Source organism: Homalodisca vitripennis, chromosome 4 (genome assembly GCF_021130785.1).
Source record: "Homalodisca vitripennis isolate AUS2020 chromosome 4, UT_GWSS_2.1, whole genome shotgun sequence".
Lineage (NCBI taxonomy): Eukaryota > Metazoa > Arthropoda > Insecta > Hemiptera > Cicadellidae > Homalodisca > Homalodisca vitripennis.
This window is the reverse complement of record NC_060210.1, coordinates 102,298,171-102,317,166: the sequence shown is the minus strand read 5'-3', so window position 1 is coordinate 102,317,166 and position 18,996 is coordinate 102,298,171. Positions and strand designations below refer to the sequence as shown.

At 31.8% G+C, this 18,996-nt stretch overlaps 1 protein-coding gene across 1 annotated transcript in view; it reads left to right on the top strand.

Annotated features, from left to right (window-relative positions):
* Nucleotides 1–18,343, top strand: part of LOC124359846 (toll-like receptor 6) — a 39,809-nt gene extending 21,466 nt beyond the window's left edge. Inside the window, exon 2 of the mRNA XM_046812931.1 lies at nucleotides 15,059–18,343. The gene's annotated coding sequence lies outside the window, so the exon portion shown is untranslated. The remainder of the gene's footprint in view (nucleotides 1–15,058) is intronic.
* Nucleotides 18,344–18,996: the final 653 nt, after the last annotated feature.

The window sequence follows — 18,996 nt, the reverse complement described above, 5'->3', positions numbered from 1 at the left end:
AAATTATACTCTGTGTTCATGTGTTAAACAATTTAGTGAGCGACTGAGTGAGTTGTAGAGATATACATGTAAATGTTGAGCCTTGGGCCTTAAACCAGTAAGATAAATTTAAAAATAATCCTACACATTCTCGTATACATTATTAACAACACCGATGGCGGTATCGTAATATTTTGTACGTTAAACAGAAGCGACCGGATTTGGTAATAACCATACTTCGTGTTCAACATACTGAGGATGATCGCAAGTGATATTTCAAAGTAGATTTATTTAAAATCCTCAGTTTACCACTCGGAATGTCTTAGCGATACTTTGAAATATAGTTAAATACACAGTTTACTTCAATTTTATTGAAAATAATTCTACACATTCTCGTATACATTGTTAACAGAACAAAATATATGGCGGTATCGTAATATTTTGTACGTTAAACAGAAGCGACCGGATTTGGTAATAACCATACTTCGTGTTCAACATACTGAGGATGATCGCAAGTGATGTTTCAAAGTAGATTTATTTAAAATCCTCAGTTTACCACTCGGAATGTCTTAGCAATACTTTGAAATATAGTTAAATACACAGTTTACTTCAATTATATTGTAATCCGTTACAAGAGATCTCTTTTAATTTTAATAATCAAAATAAGAGTTAACTTATTTTACAAATTTGTACTTATATCAATACACTTAGTATTTATATAACATGGAACATGCTGTCCATGAAATGCATCTTCGAAACGTAAATATTTGCGGAAACAAAATATGACCTTAGTACAACTTTAAAGCAACGATTTTCAGAGAATGTGGGCAAGTAAACATACGTATAATAATAACAACATTTTTAATTTTTATCGCTAGGGGAAAAATTGGTTGTTTTTTGTACGCAATTGTGTTTTACGAACGAGGCGAAGCCAAGACAATTTAATTTTCTCCGTGTTGTGAACTATTTTTGTCATACAGGAAACAAAATTAAACTTGAACGTTTCAGACTAACTCAACATAGAAATATTGTCAAGTTTTCATATGAAAAACATTTGTGTCTTCTATTTACATCTACTGAAACAATAACAAAGTTTGAGGTTAGCGCACAGAAAAAACTTGAAACGTGCGTCAGCAGAGTTTTCAGATCGTGTTATAAGGTAATGAAAAACAATCACTTTATGGACTAACTTAAGTATAAAAAACAGTTGTTTTTTGCAGTACAATAAAAACATTATTTTTGGGATTTGTAGTTTACAGGACCTTCTCTAGTAAGAAATACACTATTAAACATCCTAATAACTGTACATTAAAAATGCTAACTACATTGATTTTAAATGTAAAAATGATGCGGTGCCATTATTAAAGCATCTTCATAGAAATAACAGAAATTTGTTCAATAATGAGGCACTTAGGGTGAATAATAGAAATAAACAGGGCCTCTTTTTATTATTCATAAATTTAGTGATTTATTACTGTGACTTGCATTAAATATCACATTGAACCTTGAACCGAAAAGTGAAAGACATTTACTATATATGAAGCGGTGGAGTAGAGTGCCAACCTCACAGATATGTGGTTCACTCCGCGAGTAATACAGTTGATCGCTCCCCACCTATGCGATCGCAATATCACCTGTCATATTTTCCAAAGTGTTGAGCCCCAGTATTTCTCAGAATGCTGTTATACGCAGCTTCTCTGCTTTAAACTGCTCCTTACTTTTTCAAATGTTCGATTCCAAGATTTAAGGACCCCTTCATTTCCATCGGGAAAATCGACGTGGAGGTCATTGCTTTTATTGGAACAAAAAGCAATGACAGTGAAAACAGGACATGTGTTGTGACTATTTCATGAAACCTACCGATTTCTTCTTAGCAAAAATAATATGAATGTTAAAATAAAGATAGTGTCCTTTTGAAATACAAAATAAAGCAATATCGTGCAAAATGAAAATAATTTGTAATCAGACTTTTAGATTTTTAAATGCGAGGTTTTATTATGTAAATAAGTAATTTTTTTACAAACTTCAATCCTTACAAGTTTTATTCATAAAGAGAATTGCTTAAAATTATCCATGCAATGATACTGTACAAAGCTTTCTTAGATAATCCAACTACAAAGAAGAGTGATTTTAAAATTTTTAAAAATATGTGACATCATCGCACTATAACCGTAGCAAGATACACTATCAAGGGCACTAGTCGTGTTTATTCTTTAATATGTAATCTACAGTAAACAATTAAAAAAATATATTGGAACTTCAGTTTGTTTCTTGGACTGAAGAAATGTCTGTGAATACAGTTGTATGCGCAATGCGGGGCTATATAGGTGAACAATAGTTCTTGTAAGGGCTGAGGGGCTCCCTACTGTGCAGCTCTGCAGGAGCCCTACACGCCCTTGTGTCCCTTGCACACTACAATATCACTGGGCTGTGTCAAGGCCACGCCAGACTAATGGCTGGAAGATTTGTTTAAATTTCCCATCCGACGAGTTCTACAGATTATGCTGGGGGAAAAACAGTTGCTAATAACCCAATGAAATTCTTCGAAAATGTATTGATCTTGGCTAATTCTATAAGTACTGTCTAGCAATTTGTGATTGAGTACGAAATATATGCAGGCAAGCACTGTTCAACTATACGCAAAATTAAACAAACGATTTTGAAAAAAGTATTGAGAGACTTAATAAAGTTTAATTATTTATTAAAAATTAAACTCCATTTACTAAGTAACTGAATATTTGATTTCTAACATTGTTATGGCTAATACACTTTCAACGCTAAAATTTTTAAGGGGTAAAATATGTCATTTGAGGTGAATCTGAATCATTGTAAGATCTGGCATCTTGAGAATAAGTGTAATTAAAAGAAATTCAATATGCATTCTGTAATCAAATTATCGTAAATTGAAATTTCACAAAAGTAGCTCTCTAATGATAAATTAGCAAATTCCAAAATTAATTATTTTATTACGTCCCTCTCCAAGTTTACATTATCCTTGCTAGCTTGGAGTTAATCTACATACAGTTATCGGAGGTTGTGAATTCAGTAATGTAATTTTAATCAATTAAAACGTAATGTCACTTTAATTAAATGCCATACGATAGCTGTTTGAACTTTTATGAGGTAATTTACTACATATATTATGTGAATACCTTATAAACACTGTTAAAAGTATGACTTTGTAAATATGTAACAGTACTGCAAACTATCTTTTAACATCATAGATTCTTGTATTGCACATTTGAAAGAATGTAACCCTCTGAATTATGTTTGTTAGGGGCTTACACACGTATTACTTTAAAACAAACTATATACATTTGTGCCCAGATGACCTGTTAATAAAATATAATTTAATTTTCTATTGTCATTTAACACAGGTTATTTATTTTATCTTTCTGTACAGCTTTGAGTTTTTCCAAATTATGGTTAATTAATATACACAAGTTTTGGCAGCAAATGTCTGACCAATATTTATTACTTCAACGGACATGATTTGTTGAACATAATTGGTATTTTTAAGGGGTAAAATATGTAATTTGAGGTGAATCTGAATCATTGTAAGATCTGGCATCTTGAGAATAAGTGTAATTAAAAGAAATTCAATATGCATTCTGTAATCAAATTATCGTAAATTGAAATTTCACAAAAGTAGCTCTCTAATGATAAATTAGCAAATTCCAAAATTAATTATTTTATTACGTCCCTCTCCAAGTTTACATTATCCTTGCTAGCTTGGAGTTAATCTACATACAGTTATCGGAGGTTGTGAATTCAGTAATGTAATTTTAATCAATTAAAACGTAATGTCACTTTAATTAAATGCCATACGATAGCTGTTTGAACTTTTATGAGGTAATTTACTACATATATTATGTGAATACCTTATAAACACTGTTAAAAGTATGACTTTGTAAATATGTAACAGTACTGCAAACTATCTTTTAACATCATAGATTCTTGTATTGCACATTTGAAAGAATGTAACCCTCTGAATTATGTTTGTTAGGGGCTTACACACGTATTACTTTAAAACAAACTATATACATTTGTGCCCAGATGACCTGTTAATAAAATATAATTTAATTTTCTATTGTCATTTAACACAGGTTATTTATTTTATCTTTCTGTACAGCTTTGAGTTTTTCCAAATTATGGTTAATTAATATACACAAGTTTTGGCAGCAAATGTCTGACCAATATTTATTACTTCAACGGACATGATTTGTTGAACATAATTGGTATTTTAAGTTGACAACTATCATTCTATGCACTATAAACTATCTTGTTGAAGATTGCAGATTCAACAAGGCTCGTGACATCAATTTTACGTTATACGTTGTTGATGTCATAATAGGACTGTTAACGTAAACTTTTTAACGACCTTTCTATAATATAACATAGAAAATCGTCATATACACACAAGTAATGTGTACTTAAATTACCTTATTTCATGATTCCAATTACAGTAAGCTTTTTCGACTTCATCGCTAAAATGTGTGAATCTGTAATAAATATTTATATTTCTGTCATGTGAGTAAATATTTATTTAAAACTTTATAGTTTATCAATAAATGTGCAGTCTTCATACAAAAGGGTTTTATAACCAAACAAACACAAATACAATCAGAACGGCTTTCGGTAAAAAGCTTTTCAATAACCTAGGTGGTACAAATTACAGCTTTACATTTATCAAAGTTCAATAAATAAAGAGTATTTGATTACTGCGGCTATTGTGGTAAAAGCTATGCTGTCAGCGGTATGGTTAATCTATAGTCAATATACTAATTGAAGCAGGTTGACAACTGTAATACAGGCTACTTCACTTCATCAGCTGCATAGCGCTGGAGATTATCTCAAAACTAATATCACACTATTGGTCTGGGTACATTACATTTTATGATCCAAGTCAATGGTATGATTAATCTAATGTCAGTTCTATAATTGAAGCTAGTTGACAGCCTTGATATAGGCCTTTGTACTCCGTTAACATCATATCGCTGGAGATTATAAATTCCAAAACTAATAGGACACTATTGATCTCGGTACATTGTATTTTATGATGCACGTTAATATTATGGTTAATATATTGTCAATTCTGTAATTGAAGCCTTGATATAGGCATCTGTACTCCGTTAACATCATATCGCTGGAGATTATCCCAAAACTAACAGGACACTATTGATTTCGGTACATTGTATTTTATGATGCACGTTAATAGTATGGTTAATATATTGTCAATTCTGTAATTGAAGCCTTGATATAGGCATCTGTACTCCGTTAACATCATATCGCTGGAGATTATCCCAAAACTAATAGGACACTATTGATCTCGGTACATTGTATTTTATGATGCACGTTAATAGTATGGTTAATATATTGTCAGTTCTGTAATTGAAGCTGGTTGACAGCCTTGATATAGGCATCTGTACTCCGTTAACACCATATCGCTGGAGATTATCCCAAAAATAATAGGACACTATTGATCTCGGTACATTGTATTTTATGATGCACGTTAATAGTATGGTTAATATATTGTCAATTCTGTAATTGAAGCCTTGATATAGGCATCTGTACTCCGTTAACATCATATCGCTGGAGATTATCCCAAAACTAATAGGACACTATTGATCTCGGTACATTGTATTTTTGATGCACGTTAATAGTATGGTTAATATATTGTCAGTTCCGTAATTGAAGCTGGTTGACAGCCTTGATATAGGCATCTGTACTCCGTTAACATCATATCGCTGGAGATTATCCTAAAAATAATAGGACACTATTGATCTTGGTACATTGTATTTTATGATGCACGTTAATAGTATGGTTAATATATTGTCAGTTCTGTAATTGAAGCTGGTTGACAGCCTTGATATAGGCATCTGTACTCCGTTAACATCATATCGCTGGAGATTATCCCAAAAATAATAGGACACTATTGATCTCGGTACATTGTATTTTATGATGCACGTTAATAGAATGGTTAATATATTGTCAGTTCTGTAATTGAATCTGGTTGACAGCCTTGATATAGGCATCTGTACTCCGTTAACATCATATCGCTGGAGATTATCCTAAAAATAATAGGACACTATTGATCTTGGTACATTGTATTTTATGATGCACGTTAATAGTATGGTTAATATATTGTCAGTTCTGTAATTGAAGCTGGTTGACAGCCTTGATATAGGCATCTGTACTCCGTTAACATCATATGGCTGGAGATTATCCTAAAAATAATAGGACACTATTGATCTTGGTACATTGTATTTTATGATGCACGTTAATAGTATGGTTAATATATTGTCAGTTCTGTAATTGAAGCTGGTTGACAGCCTTGATATAGGCATCTGTACTCCGTTAACATCATATGGCTGGAGATTATCCTAAAAATAATAGGACACTATTGATCTCGGTACATTGTATTTTATGATGCACGTTAATAGTATGGTTAATATATTGTTAGTTCTGTAATTGAAGCTGGTTGACAGCCTTGATATAGGCATCTGTACTCCGTTAACATCATATCGCTGCTGATTATCCCAAAAATAATAGGACACTATTGGTATCTGTTCATTGCAAGTAATGATCCATGTCAATAGTAGACTAACATATTGCCTATGTAATAAATGAATCATGTTAACAACAGTAATATAAGTCACTTTACTTAGTCAACGGCATATCGCTGAATATAATCCTAAAACTAATATCAGGTCTCCGTACATTACAAGTAATATTCCATGTCTGTGGTAGATTAATCTATTGCCAATACAGTAATTGATTCAGGTTGACAGCCGTAATATAGGAGACTTCGTCAACTGTATATCGTTGGAGATTATCCCTAATATAACATCACGCTAATGGTACAGTAGCTTACATCCATGTAATGTTCCACGTTAGCGGCATTGTTAATCCTAAAGTAATGTGAAATGGTAACGTTAATTTGAAGTAAATGCTCCCTGCATTTTGCTAAGTCTTCTTATGAAATTAAGGAATATCGTTGTTTCCTTTCAGGAAGGTAGATACATTGAAGCCTAGTAGTGAACATTAGTAGTGTTATTGAAAAAACCCCATATCTTCATATCCGACATATGCATACGTGCTTACTAAGATATCATGTTACTTCTAGAGAGTTTTATTGATAAGAATACGCATAATATTTGATTAAGTGTTCTTACGTATTTAATATGTGGTACTAATTAAAAAATCATCGGGTGAATTTATACTCTCCATTTGCCAGTCCATGTTTGATAACTTTATTCCTCCAAAAAGGATAATAGATTTGTATCTCGAATATTACTTGAACAAAGATTACTAAAATGCCAGAGATCATTGGCAGATATATTTGGAAGAAGGTTTTTAGTTCTGGTCACTTTGTTATAGCTGTTCTGTATATTGTTATAGCTAGTTACACATTTTGGCCGCATGGAAACTTTAAAGCCTAGAGACTTTTTAAAATTAAAAGTAGAATTAACTATAGCCAAAGTTATAAGTTTTCACCGCCGTCTTTATAATTTTTATAGAAAATTATAGCCTTTTGGGGTTTACCTTATAACCCCAGGTTTTGTAGTCTGTAATCAGAGCGATATAAGGACAATATAGTTAGATAATAATAACAAATGCTTACTTAATTACCAACTCTCAACATTTTCAAGGAAATACCTGGACCCATCCCACTTTCTTAAGTAAATATTTTCTTAATTCGTAGCTAAAATAAAAATTTTGTTTGGTTACAACAATATAGTTTGGAAGCAAAATTAGACTGATTCTACAGTTACAGAAATTACAGCACTTTTCATAATTTTCTGTAGCGTATGTAAAATTATAGTAACGTACCTCAGCTGATGTAACGAAGACATTCGCTTTTCACAGATAATGAGAAATAAGGGAATACTGTGACTTAACTATTGGATTTATTTCTTTTCTAAGAAATGTCCTCAAAAGTACGATGAAATTACAAGATAGGCAAACTTTAGTAATCAGTTATTAGCTAAAGTAGTACACACTATACACCTTTTATAATAATATAATTAGTGCTATGTAACCTCTTTACTTTTGTGTATGACGAACTGTAATACAAGGGCAAAATTTATAATTCTGAAAGTATTAAAGCCATGATGTTTAAATAAATAAAAGATAATAGCATAACAGTTAAAAAAAAAAAATTATGGTTGCCTGTAAAGTCGGTTTTACGGGCGAAGATTTTACGTGACAACGTCTTTTTCTCGGTAGAATATTTATTGATATGAATATTATTAAATTGCACAATAGGAACAAGAAATTGAATGAAAATAAGAATTGCACAAATTTTAACTGTAGAAATATATTTTGTTTACTAAAACATTGTACATAATTTGAAATTAATTAAAATTTGTTATTGTAAATGGTAAAGTTGAATAAAACATTTACTAAAATTGGAATTTGAATTCTTGCTAAACACAGTTAAATTCTAACTCCGCGTGTGGTGATTGGTCGGTTTAGTTCGTTTGTTTGGTCACACTGTTATGACAGGTTAGAGGTTATAATTTGTTATTTTAAATGTTTGACTAGCAATACGCGCTGTTTCTTCTCAATCGACTGAATTACGATTGATTGCAGAGTGATTTAAACTAATAATTTACTTAACACTATCAACATTTGTCAATAGTATGACATAACCTATAAACTCAGTTTCTCAACTTTTGTGTCAATCTATCAATTAATCAATCAATCATAGTTTACGATAATGAAATATCAGTGTACAATTATTTACCTTTATTGTTGTAGTTGTTGTAAATGACGAATCTAAGCACTCCACATTTTCACGAATAAACATAGTTATCTGCTTTATCCCGTGCGGATCCCGTGCGGCGGACCCACTGGACGGGCATCGTAACGTTACCGGGCGTTACACTTTTTCATGAGTGACTCCGAGCCGCAACCTAATTTAAGACGTTGTCACGTCAAAAAAAAATTACACAAATTCCTTTAATGAGTACTTTGTCTTGATGGATTAAAGAATATACTTATGTACTACAATATTTTTGTTTTTCTGCTAATGAAGAAGTTCAAAGTGCTCGCTTTATGCCTCTATATGTTCTCAGTTCGAAATTTAAAATTTCTACGATTATCTCTACACATAAAACATAATTTTTGGAACCGAATAAGAAATAGAAATGAACATTATACGTTATAAACAAACAAAAACTAATATTGCGTCGTTATATATGTAATATTTTCAGATTATCGCGATAGCAAATTTAAAATGTGTTGCAATTTTGATGTAACTTAGCCTACTGTTTAATGCCATTGGACTATTAGTAAAACTAATTCTAAAACTATTGCTGATGTAAGAAATGATGGGTATTGTGTTTTAAATGAAATAAGACATTTTATGAACAGTAAAAGGTTGATCGATTTAGTTTTTAACTGAGTCTATTAAAAGTCCAATATAAATGTGTTTTAAATTAAGTTTGCAGGAACGAATTACATTTTGGAAAAATACAATACAAGCATACGTGAGAGCAAACCATACTGATAAATGGGATGGAAAATTAGCAGCGATAGGTGAAATGAGAACAATTAATTATTCCAGGCGATGGAAGTGGACACACGCACGCGAGCAGTGAGTGTTGGGTGTGGGGGAGGGGAAGAGGCAGATGGTGGCTAACTAGAGGGTACTGTGACCGGGGAAGTGCCCCACATTCAATAAATGTTGGCATTACCCGTAGTGATCCATCATATATGAGTCTGCCAGCCGTGAAGCTGAGGCCACAGTCATATAACCATTACATGGGTGGGGTGTGAGGGTGGCCCACACAGGGGTAGCGGGTAGCGGGTAGCGGGCAGCGGGTACTCCACTGCCTGCCAGATGTAGCTGACAAGATCACCGAACCGTGCACCATGAGTCATTCTCCTAGTGAAATCACTGGTATAAAGGCACCGGGGGGGGGGGGGAAAGAAATACTAGCATAATTAACTCTGTAATATACATTAATAATCATTCAAAATCGATCTCTCTCTCCCTTTTGGTGCAAATGTCGAACGGTAATATATAGTAGTTCATGTTTCAATATTGAATAAATGTAACGATTTTGGAAAAATATTGTAAAAACTAAAACGTCTATTGCTTTGCGTGTTATTTTAATTATATATATAAATAAATCAGAAGTCAACATTTGACACTCCGTACTCAATAGCAATGTTTGATTAGGCCATTTTTCATTTACATTTTATTTTTATTCGTGGTTTTATAGTCACAAATAATCAAATACAATCATGTTATACACAACAAAGAACACTTTAGTTTTAAATAATCGCTTAAAATATTATCAGAGTGATTAAAAGAATTGATGCAATTAAATAAATTTTTACATCTATAAATATGTTAGATTTAAAAATGTACTTTTATATCTTATTTTTCCACTTAATAGTCAATTACTGTGTAGATGAATACTAGAATGCTTAGAAATAATAACGCAGCCCATGGTAGGTAGAACAGTGAATCTAGTATTTTTTTTATATACACATAACAGGAATGTAGGTACAGTTTTTATTACTGTATCCCAAATCTATGAAACAAGAGAATTGTCTATGAATTATGAATATGATAATAGCTTAATAGCTACACATATTCTTGTTACGAATGTGTGTACTTCATTATGTGACAAATATTATTTTGACAAAATACTCTACTGAGATTGGCAAGGCCATTTTCTAGTCTTACTATTTAGGCAGTAGAGGCCCGGGTCAAACATCTGTTCTGGAACAATCAACAGCCATTCACTGTAACCTACATTAGCATGAAATAGAAAATCAACTCTGTCCTAATCATAAAACTTGTCAGTAGTTGAAACCAGTTTACAGATCGATAACAAAGATTGTTTCAGAACAAATTTCATGTCTGTTTCAAATTTGAAATGAAAACAACCGTTAAAAAATGCCAGTTTCCCGCCAATCTCAGCTGGACGGTAGCCGAGGCAGGCGTGTCCCTCATGAAACAATGGGCGGGAAACAGATGTTCGTTCAGCGCCTTCTGCTGGGGCTGTTGACAGGCTATGGCCGCGGGACTGGCCAGACCTTGCCAATTTGTTGTGGGAAGGTCTTCTTCAATGCTACAGTATTATGTACTTTTTAGAAAATAGAATTTAAATTTTCACATACTGATATGAATTTAAATACATAGATAAACTAAATTAGGCATTTCATGGGGTACAATAGCATTCTAAGACTGTGGTTTATGGGAGAATCTGGATTTAATCGTGTAAAAAAAATCCTTTACTATATGTGATTACATTAAATTTATAACATTCTAGAGCAATATTTAATTGAGATGAGTACTAAAGAAGAAGGACTTAAATAAATGTTCAGAAGCATTTGGCTAGTATCCTGTTCAATAACAGAAGGTTAATTATTTCTTTTCTGGTTAATTTTAAAGGTATATTTTCTTATATACTGAGGTGAATTAGACTTGTTTCACTTTAAAACAACAATTTACTACTAAATAATACTTCCTGTTGACTAAGGAACGTTTTCAGAACCGACGTAGTTCGATGTGTTGTAGGATTAGGCGTTAGGTGGGGAAGCAGCCCCATCAAAGCGGCAGCGCGCCAAGGCGGGAACTGTAAGTCCAGGTGAGCGGGGCACAAAAGGCTTGTTATCTGCGGTGGTCATCATTGTAAACGTGCCGGCAGGCCCAGACAGTACTCGGCGCCAAGACTGGTTGTGGGTGTACAGCAGGATATTATCACAGGACGTCTGATAACAGGCTACAGCATCTGAAATATAGGGTTCACCCGGCTCGTCGGGCCACTTTGACGTTTGGGGCTCCCTGAAAATGTTCTAACCCACCTTACATCTGGAGAACTGAAACAAGGAGAACTTCGAGAGAATTTTGAGTGATGTGGAGATGGGAGAGCATTTTATTCATCACACACACACACACACACACACACACACACTTGCGTCGTTCCCTGAGGGATGGTAATGCAACTGGATGCTAGAAACTGGACCGATTCTGTCTGAATTCAGTACATTCAGAACTTGGTTCATGGTGGGAGAAAGGACAGATGAAGTCGTAGCTCTTGTCGTTGAAAGCTGTATCAGCAATGTATGATGGTCGAAAACTAGACAAAGTGGGACACGTAGTACGAGTAGCCATCGTAGGATTATAATGTTAACAAGCTATATCACAGTCATATTCCCGCTCCCCACGTCTCATTCTCGACCTGCTCCCTGCTCTCAATTGACGCCAATTGTTTAACGTCCGGTGCTTAAATGAAGCGGACACTACTGACCGTCTTGAAAACATGATACTCGATTTGTTATTGGTGGATGTTTCTGTTAACTGATGGTTACTGATTTCTTCTACCAACCATCAATTCCTAATATCATAGACGTTCCCAGTGTAATCTGATTTGATTTTATATTTTGTATCTTTCTTTTAGTTTGGTCAATTTTACAGAGGTCAACAAATAGAGTATATATTGGAAATCGAATTTAGGACATTGCAAGAAAGTTTGTGTTAGAATTGCATGCAGAATGAAAATTGTAATAACGAGAAAGATTTGAATAAAACCCAGATTTACAGTACAATTTGCATTAGAAGTACGTGTTTTCTGTCAAAATCCCAATGAGATTATATATTTTGATCTGAATTCTACTGATTGCATAATTAGATAGTCTTATAGCAACCAAGTTGATTTTCTAGTAAAATCATTTTCACTACAAAAAAATAATTTTTCTCATTCGGCTTGCTGTTAAAAATAATCTGTATTTTAAAGACATCTAATGATTACTTTTTGTATAATATAGGCCTTTATTAGATAAGGTATACTAGATGTCTTACATACTGTAAGAAGCACTATGAATATTGAATGGTGACTCAGAAAACAATTATTAGTTGGTCAATTAGAAATTGTAACTAAGTCCTAATGTCACCTTCATGATACTTAGTAAAATCGAATAGCTACCGGACCATTTTGATCATGGGTAAAAGTTAACTTGCTTGATTTATTTGTTCTAACACTTATGTATAAAACAATAAATGATTGATCATAGACACATAATGATTTAAACCGGTGTATTTGTCATAATTTTTCTGTAAATAACAATTGTATAGCTTACATCCTTTGTATTGGAGTCTCAATTAATTTTCTGGGGTTACGATGATTTCACGTTGTAATTTAGTTTTCTGTTTTATTTTACGTGTACAAAATACTTATTACCGTAAATCAACCAGTTTTCAGTTGCTGTAGATTGATGGTTTCAACATGTGTAATTTATTTCGTTGATAATATGTTACTAGTATATACAAGAAATTACGCGGTTTATAAATAAAACTTTCCTAAATTACCAATGATAATTAATATAAAAAGCTGTTATTTTAGCTATAACCCTTAGAAATATAAAACGTTAATGGTTTTATAAGACACAAAGCTCTCTATATTTACCTAAATATAAGAGTATGCAGTTGGTTTATTTGATTTATAATCGAGGTCATCCTTTTTTTAAGCGATAACGGCACATAGCTATGGTAGTATTTCGCAATAAATACGTTTCAACATGAAATTTAATTACCCAGCACACGTTGATTATGTATTGCGTGGGCGGACATACTCAGGTCATGTAAATTATTAGAGTTTAATACGGTTAATTAATAAGTTAAAGTAAGTAAATAATACAGAGTACAATTTGTTGTGCAGTGAGCTGCCTAAATGCATAACAGACAGGTTAGCCTTATTGTTGTATGTAAATTACAGCCGTCTTGACTGCGAGATGATCGCGTAGCCTCGGACCTCAATGATATCTTCAAGTTAAGTGGATACAGCCGGGGCCGAGCCGGCCCGCGTGGCCCGAGGCAGACTAGTCCGCCAATTAACACTTACCGAGATAAACACAGAACGGAACGGAAATTAAATATTTAAAATCTAAAAATTTGTTTATCTAATTCTACGCGGCATTTGTAAAGGTGGACGGAACACTTTACCGCGCCGTTGTATTACATGAGTATACGTAATGTCTGAAAATGAGTATTATTAGTAACAATGTTAAATACAAGGGATATTATGACGTAATCTAGTAAAAGATAGTCAAAATGTCCTCCATTCAACTATACATTTTTTGTACAAGCAATAATTGAAATATCTACGTTTTTAAAGTTTAAAGCATTTAATTTACATCTGTTGTTACTTTTAAAATTGTCCATTAAATTTCCAAGGTGTTTGAATAATCTTCCCAAACAATTTCGGATTATAAACTAATCTGGGAGTTATATAAAGTGGAAAATACTGAATTGAAAATACCAACATATTTACTAAAAAAAATACCATTATTATTTGTGACGGATTTTAATTTTTAACACTCTTGAGGACAACTGAGTGTAAATGTCTATAAGTTTTCAGGTTGTTGACACAGCTGTGAGAACAGAACTCAATTATTAGCCGAATTGATTTTAACTGATTTGGAGACTATAACCTTATATATCAAACATCTCGTATATGTTTACTTATTCCGCTTACTTCGTCTGGTTAATATCATAGACTACTATTAATAATTAATAATTATACAAATACGTTTTGTTATAATTCTATTTTTTGGGTTTGTCTTTTAAATAGCATAATATTTTACTTATATACGTTACAGGGAGAAACACCCAATCGCTTTACCACTGTTTTTGTCATACAAAGACCTTTATATTTGTGTACATACGTTTTCATTTGGAAATGTCTAAAATCAAATCCAGACATGCGGATTTTGCACATCCTGAAAGCTTATAAAGACATTACAAAACTGTTCTCAATGAATTATTTTTTTTACCCGGTTTATTCACTTCTCTACGTTAATTCGTTTACTCACGCTCGTTTTGAGAACGTATATGACACACGCTGTATCATTAGTGGTACTAAATAGTTGATATATACGCAGACCTGAAACAGATACTCGGTATATATGTTTTACGTTCGAAATCACTGTAGTGCGCAGCAAAGTATATTGTATAATAAACTGTTGATCGTTGCTAAAGCAATTACATATACCGTACTATTGAATATCGTTTACATTTAAGATGGTCGTGGTTTTTTTACATATATGTGTTTTGTTACAGGGGATGGAACGAGGGTCCAGTATTTCTAGAAGGGATTCCTCATTGCGTCGTTGGACCACCGCATCCTCTCCACTACTAGTCTTCTGCTCTAGCGCGTCACGGCGGCCGCTTGAGGAACTACTAAACGCTGTAACGGATCCTGACCCTGTTCAATCTATGCCACGAGTAATCAAACTATAATTATCTACTCATTGCTGGTGTATTATTGGGTGATTAAGTGCACACAATGACACTTAATGTGCTGTTTAAACGATTTAGTTCAGTGGATCATCATTCTGTCCATATAAAATGCCAAAGATTGATTTTAACTGTTGCTTGTTTACGATCTATTTATTTATATTTTTATACGAGTGTATCAATATAAACGATTCATTCCATGTTCAAACTACTCGTATATGTAGCATGCAACGTGTCGTTTAATCTAGTAACTGGTTTCCTAAAAAGGTATAAATTTTATTTAACTTCATAATTACAATTTGTGCGGTTTTAATTATATTTAGTTAATTTATATTAATAATTTTTAATAAGTAATTTTTACATGAAAATAGTTATTTGTATAAAATAACTACTGCAAACACCTTGAGAAAATTATCACTATTTCTTTTTAGAGTAAGTTTACATGAATCATTATTTGAATACCTTTGTAATCGTGTTAGTTTATCGATGTTTCTAGTCATTTTCATTAATGTATATAGTTTCAATTGAGCTTTAGTGATTTTTTTAGTGTTAAGAGAAATAAAATTTTATGAAGACCTATTTTTATGTAAGTAATACAAATTGTAATTTCATTAAATGATCAATATGTTTATTTTGTTTAATTTCAATAATCAACGATGGACCTTATATATTCCAGAAATATTTATTTCTGCTTGCTCTAAAATTTATTAAATCAGGGATGTGTTTGTAATCAATGAGATTATTATGATCTTTTAAGCTACTTCTATCAAAGACAGTTTTGAAGTTGACATTTACTGATGAGTTTTGAGTATTTTATACAGAACGGAGTTGCATTTTGAATGAAATATGTGAAGGCACTGCTGGTCCAATATTAGTAAAATTTACTAGCTCGAATACACTGATATTCAAAGTAAATAATTATCAAAATGTAGCAATGGCAGTTGTATTGGTTCGGAATTTACAACTTACACAATTTCGCAAATTACACTGCTCTTGATATGAACATTTCTGACACCTCCATCATGTATAAACTGTACAAAATAAGAATAACACACGTAAAAAATAGACTAACATTAAAAAATATAGTATACAAAATAGCATTATCTGCACTTTAAATACATTCAAACCTCCAACCGCAAGCAATAATCATTGCACAAAACGAAGCACGAATAAGTAAGAATACAAATCAACATCTGTGAAAATGGGATGGGTCCATTCTTTTTTGTGAAATTCAAGGTATATTGAACGGAAAGAATAACGAAATATCGAATATTCTGCAAATAATAATCAAACAATGTTCATTAACGAAATTTTAAAATATGCCTACTCATCTATGAAGGATACAAAATTTAATAATGTGTCTAGGATAGTTAGGAGATACTACACATTCGTATTACAAAATTAAAAATAAAAACATTAATTGACTCTTATTGGATGGTAAGAAAAATTAAGAAGCATAAAGTGTGTAATATTGAAACATAAGTTGCTGCGAATGTTGTCTACTCTGTTAAATTTAACAGTGCAATAAACAATTCAAAATTTACCAATAAAATTTTTAAAATGTTTGTCCTAAAATATTCAATGAGAGGACAATGGTGTTATTTTCAAAGGAAAAGTGTCAAAGGAAAAGAGTATAAGAAATACCACAAAATCTATACTCTTTTTGGCTAGGCATAACCTTAGGATAGATAACTTAATAAATTGACATATATAACCATGAAAACACAATTTACAATGCACGACGTCTATTTAATTACAAACGCTTTTTGGTGAAGAGGCAAATTAGTGTTCAATATTTAATTAATTATTAAATTTAGTTAAAAATGTAACATCTTCTGATTAAACATAATTTACATTCCGCTAAAAATAAACGTACTATTAATAATTGAAAAGTATTGAACATTCCTTTGGACTACATGATACTGTGTAATAAATTAAAAACATATGTTTTTTAATTATACAGTAACACATATTGGTAGAAATATCTAACAAAGAAATATTTATTCAAAAACTGTTTTCTTTCGGGAAATTGTTATATATAACGAATGATCCAAATTCTAACGTTAGTCAAACAAGTTTGGAACACTAGGTTTATAGAGAACAAAGAATATGAGTGTTTAAAAAAGTAACTTAACCATGTGATAAATGGTTTGTAGGTTAACTAAAATTACAAAACGTTTAGTCACTATTCTGAATGAAATGTAACTATGGAATAAATAATTGCACAAATTATCCTATAAAACGTTACTTTACATTGTAGGAAGCAACTATAAAGTATGTATTAGACATATAAAAATATCATTATAATTGTGTTGTTTACTTTATCGCACTCGCGTTTCTGAGAAAATACAAACATTACAATTTTCAAAGTTTCTCTAGCAGTGTCAACACTAGTTTTCATATTCATTACTACGCATATTATTAATTACATATTTATTACTAATAGCACACGAGTAATAATTATAATTAAATTGTTAATCTAGTAATTGGTGCTATAATAAAGGTCATATATAATTGACTGTATGTATTGAAACGTTCCTTCAATTAATAAAATGGTGCACAGTTATGTTCATTTAATGGTTGTCTTTGTTTAAAATAAATATGTTCGTAAAAATCTGGTTATTGTTGACTTGTACTTTCTGTTAATTTATCTTATCCTATGGGTAAATGAACCTAATTCAAAAAATTTATATTTGACGCAATTAGTTCTCTAGTCACCGAAAAATGTATTGCTTTCCAAATTGGAATCGATCAAAATGAGGTTTAAGACTTTTTAGCGAGGCTGAGTTTGGCATTTGGCCGCAGCAAGGTAAATTATAACGGTCGTTAAGAGAAGTACCAATTGCTTGAAATGGGGTGTAAACGAATGAGTAAAGTATTATTATTCAAAAATAACCAACTTCAATGACAAAAATCTCCAAATTTAGTATTTGCAGTTAAATTATACCTATATGTGTTAAGACTTTTATGAATAAGTTGTAGTTTATTTGTAAACATTGAAAATTTAGTTAAATTTATAAGACTGTCTAAATCAATACAATGACGTTTACGGCCACGTTATAATCGTATACCAGAAAACATTGATTTTTTGGCTAAAAGTGGGTTCATTTAAAAAGTAAACAGTAAAACTTTTACTGTAAGTAAAACTAAACAGTATTTAGTTTGAAAATAATCACATTTACTTAATTTAAAGAATGGCTCATGACTTGCGCCATTAAATGTATTCATTATACTAGTTCATTTCCTTGCGTAGAATAATTCATTATAAAAAATATAATCAAAATCGTTCACACCTGGCTGACTTTTACCACCCATAATAATATTCATTGATGTAATTATTTACACTCATTACAACTTTGTTCATATATTAATAATCCAAAACAAGTAAATAATATACTAATAATATTACAGTATATCGTTGATACTAATATATTTTACTTCCTTCTGATTGTGTTATTTATAGTTATTTAGTACCTAGAACAATTAAGCATACATTTTTATGCCCAAAAAACAAGAAAAACGGATTTTGTATATTAATAACAATGAAATATATTTCAAAAAAGACGTTAACACATTACCATACCAATTTCCCTGTTTGCAACAAATTCTCCTAGTTATTTCTGTAGCCCTTATATTTTTTATAAACTGCAACTGGTCGTAATTTTACATAGCGTTTTAGTACGTATGAATTATGGATATCTTATTTGTTTGAATTTACACATTACTACTATATGCACATGTTAAGTAGTACGGAAAGTTCA